Here is a 6,000-nt window from a genome sequence, read left to right on the forward strand (position 1 = left end):
TGACACTTTTTTTTTAATTATAAATTAAACTAAATAAATAAAATTAATAAAAATAATAATAAAAATGCTGAAATTATTTGAGCGTTACATTTTCCGCCTTCAAAACAACGTTGTTTCCCCCACTTTTTCTCTTTCTTTTTTTTTAGTTACTACAAAACATAACAAAACAAGCTGGATTGATGTTTTAACTCCCTAAATTTTAATTTTGATTTGAAACTAAATTAAAATGTTTAATTTGATTATGCTTTAGATCTCAACATTCTTAAACCAAAATGAATTAAAATCTAATATGTATATAATTAAAAAATAATATAAAATGAACTATTAACTAACTAAAAACATGTATGTATTTATCCTAAACTATACATCTTTCATTCTCTCTCAATATTTCATTTCTTCTTCCTCACCTCTCACTCGCATGCCCACTTTCCAATTTCGGTGTCAAGTGTATTAAGATTTTATTATTTATTTAAAATTTGTTAGATATGAGTTATTGAATACTCAATTTTATCAATCATTGAGTATTAGTGATTTAATAATAGAATAATAGTATTTTAATAATAGAATAATAGCCTTTTAATTTTAGCAATTATGAATTAATGAGTTAATAGTTTTTTTAGTGGGTAATTGATTATTTAATTTTTTTCTAATGTTTGTTTATTTTTTTCTATTTAAAGTAAAAATATAAATTCCTCTATACATGCAGTTTACATTTCTTTATTTAGACAAAGTGATTAAGTGAAAATTCTACAATAAATTATGTAATACCCCGGTTCGGAATTAATTTTAAATTTTTTTAAAAAATGTATAAAAATATAATTTTGAAATTAATAAATTTTTATTAAATGAAAAATTAAGGAAAAAAATAGGTTGAGAATGAAATTGAAAATAATTTTGGAAAAAAATAGTGAAAAGTTTAGTTCAGATGGTATTTTTGAAAGAAAAATCAGAAACTAGATGTCCAATATAATTAAGAAAAATTGTGCCACGTAGTACCACTCAGTCAGCAGCCCCGACGAACTAGAGTGCACCGGGTAGTAAGACACAATGACTCGGTGCTATGCAGGAGACCACGCTGGCATTCCGCGTGTCTCATGATCGGACGATTCGGAAGCGTTCCCGCACGCGTGTACGGTTTAGATCCGTTCTCTCAAGCACGATCGGACAGTCACGATTAAATGCAATGAACGGCCTAGATTTGTTCCATCTTTAAACACGATCGTACAATCGAGATCAAATCGCAATAAACGATCCATATTCATTTTCTCTTTAAACGCGATCGGACGGTCGAGATCAAACATGATGAAGGACCCAGATTAACGCGAGACAAGTATAAATATCTCACATCACACCGAACCCAAACCCTACTCGCCAGCCTCCCCCCGGAGAAGAAGAACCAGTCGCCGGAGAAGGGAGCCGACCACCGTCCGTTGTCACGTCGGAGCCACCTCTGACCGCTAAAAAAGGTAAAAATTCTCTTATCTGCTCGGAATTTGATTTTGAGCCCCCATGGCCAAATCAGAGCAATGGGAACGACGGATGAGCCGAAAATCGTGGGTAAAGTCCAGCTGCACCGCCACAGACAAAACCTAAAATCGCCTCCGATGAGCCCCTCCTCGTTTCTCATTTCGTGCGATTTTTCAACTATTATGTTCACTTTTCTGTTTTCTATAGGTTGACCGAAGAAAAATGCTCATCCACGAAGGTGAGCCGGTGGAGCCGCCGCACCGGAAAATTCTGCTATCGGTTTTTATTTTTTGACTTTTTTCGGCCAACCAAGATCCCCTAACGTATTTTCTCGCAAGGATAGATATAAAATCGACTAAAACTGGTAAAAAAATGACCGAAAACGGCCAAGTTGAGGCAAACCACCGCTGCTGGCGGTGGTGTCGCCGCTGAAGCACGACAGTGCCGCCGTGCTAGAATTCTAAAATTTGCCAGAAAATATTTTTAATACCGATTTTGGATTTTTAAGGATATTTTTATATACGTGAAGTGTGTTTTAATCTCTGTAGGAAAATTTAGGAAATCCGGGAACTGTTAATAGGCGCAGTAGAAAGTTTGGTATTTCAGACACCGATTCGGGTAAGAATCCTTCACCTTATTCTCTGTTAGGAAATTGAACCTTAATAATCGGAAATATGGTATTTTGTGTAATTTAGAAAAGTTTGAGAATAATTACAGGTTATTAATGGAGCCTTGAACCTGTTAGTTCTTTATTTGTCATATTTAACTAATTGTTGAATTTACAGTTTTAAATATATGATGATATACTAGAATAGTTGAATGATTCAGTTGTGCTTCCTTGATATATATATTACTCATCTTGTGTGATTTACGGTTGATTTGTGAAATTAGAAATTAATACGCAAACGAGAAATTGATTGGTCATGTGAATTAATGAATAGTATCTTTACTGGATATCCTGAGAGATGGTAGACGGACCAGATACATAGGGGATTCTACCGTGAATTTTGTCTTATACCAGACGGAATATTGAGAAATGATATTTTTGGTGCTCATACCAGATGAGATAACGGCCTAATTCACCCTCATATCGAACGAGGTATTAAGAAATGATATTTTTGGCACTCATACCGGATGGAGTATGGAGACGGCCAGTTACTTGACAATGTTGAATATTGGTTCACGTGTAGTGGGACATCCTTATAGGCCCCCAAAGATACCAGTAGGCAAATAAAATAGAAAAATGGTTGCTATTACTCACTTTAAAATGAAATTGGAATGTTATTGAATTATTGTATCTCTTTAGGTCGATTTTAAAAATCTTGCAAGAGTACATATATGCAACAAATGATTTTTTTTTATGATAAATGAATTTATTTAAATCAATAGCTCTATTAGTTATTTTTATGATATTTACTAACCTTCAGCTTTTGTATCGGTGAGTAGTATGAGATTCTTAGTAGGTTAGTGTAGCTCATCCTTTTATTAACTATTTCAGATAAAGAGACAAAGATCTATATCCCGATCAAAAAGAGGGTTGTGAATAAGTTCACCACCTGGACTCCCTTCAAAAGCTAGTGAAGGTCGTCATAGAATACTCAATTATTGGCTTTTTATTTATTTTATTAATTTTTGAAAAAATTTTTAGAATTGACATTTTCGTAACCCTTTAGGCATTCTAAATTATTGTGTAAGGAATGTAAACTCTAAACTCTATTATTTCGCTTACGCATTTAATTTATGACTTTATTTTCTTTTAAATTCTGGACCTTTATAAATTAAGTGAGTAACTAATAATGAATAAAGAAAATTAAAACAAAGCATTTTATGTTTATGTTTATATAAATTTTAAATGGAGCAAATTTTGTATTCCATCCACTTGAGCAACAAAATCATTTGTCTATGAAGATTAAAGAAAGCCGGAATTTTGAGTGGCTTTAGGTTAGTGAAAGAAAGGATTTAAAAGTCCATTTTTGTCTCTTCAGTTACACATAATATTATTTTTAGTGGTTGTGACTTGCTCTGTAACACCCAAATAAATAAATAAAAATTTTATTTATTTATTTTTATTCTTTTTTTTTATTTATTTGATTTTTTATTTAACTTAGTTTAATTTAATTCAATAAAAATATAAATAATAAAAATGATAAAATTGGGTAAAAATATTATTTGGACTTAATTGAAATTGATTTTGGGAAAAAGGGGTGAAAATTTGGATTCTGGGGGTATTTTTGAAAAGAAAATCGGAAACCGGAGGTCAAAATACAATTTAAAAAAGTTGTGCCACGTCAGCACCACGTCAGCGGCTCGGTCAGCAGCTCCGGCCAACCAGAACGCGCCGCGTGGCAAGGCAACGCTGATCAGGGAACGGGCCACGTGGGCGATTTGCGTGCGCGCGATCGAACGGCCTAGATCCGTTCTCGCGCACACAGACGGCCCAGATCAAACGTGCGCATGGACAGCCCAGATCCACGCGCACAGACGACCCAGATTCGATCAGGCACGGATGGCCCAGATTCGATCAGGCACAGATGGCCCAGATTGCATCGCGATGAACGGTCCAGATTTAATCCCAATTAAATCGCGATCGGACGGTCCAGATTCAATCTTGATGGACGGTCAAGATTAAAAGGCAAAGGGTATAAATACCCCCACCCACACCTGACCAAAGAAACCCTAGCCACCAGTGCACGTCGGAGAAGAAGAATCAAACGCCGGAAGAGCCAGCCGCCGCCACTCGCCGCCACACCGGGGAAGTTTCCGACCACCGATCAAGGTAATTTTCTCCCCCTTGCTCATTTTTCGACGCTGAGTCCGCCTATGGCCAAACCGGAGCCAAACCACTGGCCAAACGGCCGAAAAACCCAGCCGAAACCCAGCAGCGCCGCCGCGCCCCTCCTCAGTTTTTGCCTCCGATGAGGCCCTTCCCAGCCTCCGTTTGATGCAAATTTTATACCACTGTGATCATCGTTCTTTTCTCTACAGGTTAATCGGAGCCAAACATCAAAACGTGACTCACACCGGAGGAGCCGCCGCACCCGAGAGCACCGCCGCTGGTAAGTTTCAGTTTTTCGTGATTTTTCGGCCCACCGAGGGCCCTAGGGTTGTTATATCGCAGGGATCGATGCAAGCATGGCCGAATTCGGCTGAAAACGGCCAACCCGAGGCGAATCACCGCCGCAAGCGGCGGCGCTGTCGCTGGAGCACGGCAGAGCCGCCGTGCCGGAATTGCGACATTGGCCGAAAGGGGGCCCTGTGTCTAATTTAGGATTTTTTGGGACACGTGCAAGTACTAGTAGTGCGTTTCAGTTCCCCAGGAAAAATTCAGGAAAAATTAGGGACAGTCTGTAGGCGCACTGTAGAGTCGTATTCAGACCCCGAAACAAGTAAGGACCGCTCACCATATTTCCTATCACGGTATTAAAGCTAAATAAATAATTAAACTGTACTGTGTGACTCTATAGATGTATAATTGATTAAGGTTGCCAATGAAGCCCAAGTCTAATACTGGATTGGTCTGTTATTGTTTGATTTAATTTCCAGTATTAAATGCAGTATGATGTTTGATGTAATTATATTATGGTCATGTATTCATGAATCATGGTTTCCTTATTATGGTCGGTATTATGTTTAACCCGATACTGTGTTGTCTGTTAGTGTCCATTACTGGGTTACATGTTGTGTGTGTTTGGTTGATTGAAACCAAGAAAAAGGTCAAAAAGGTTATGTGAATTGATAGTGAATAATGTGCACAGCCTAACTAGATATCCTGGGAGATGATGGACGGACCGAGTCCGTAGAGAACCCTACCAGGAACGTGGTCTCTCATACCGGACGGGGTATGGAGACCTTATGTGTTTTGGCGCCCATACCGGATGGGGTATGGGGACGGCCCGTTTCACCCTCATACCGGACGGGGTATTGAGGTTCATGGTTTTGGCGCCCATACCGGACGGGTTATGGGGACGGCCCTGGAATCAGGTTATAAATGTTAAGGGTTCACGGGCAGCGGGACCCCTATGGATCCCCATGGATACTACTAGGCTGGTAAATGAGGAAAATATGTTGTCTAATGATTGAGATACAAAGGCGTGATAAGTATTCTGTTATACAGTTCATATGATTTCATGATGATGATAATGTTATTATTTTTATAAGTTATTTTCATGAATCTCACCGAGTTAAGTGGACAGTAAAGGTTTTTATGTTAATAAACGAGTTTATTATAAGTTATGCTCCATTAGTTTTTTTGTGTTTTCTACCCACCTTTACTTCCGTGGCGGTGAGATAGTGTGATGTCTTTACTGGGCTAGTGTAGCTCATTCCTTATTTAACCATTTCAGATCAGGAAGACATTGTTTCCGAGCCCGTTCCGCAGGAAGACGGCGAAGGAGACGCCTAAAGACTTCGTAGTTATATTTATAGTTCTTATTTCGAGTATCTCTTTTAGTTAGTTTGTTCTTTCATATTTTGAGCACGTTTTTGGTTTTAGTGTAAGGGATGTTAATCAAAATTTTTATTACGCTTCCGCAT

The sequence above is a fragment of the Carica papaya genome, chromosome 9, assembly GCF_054855325.1.
Source record: "Carica papaya isolate Zhongbai chromosome 9, ASM5485532v1, whole genome shotgun sequence".
NCBI lineage: Eukaryota > Viridiplantae > Streptophyta > Magnoliopsida > Brassicales > Caricaceae > Carica > Carica papaya.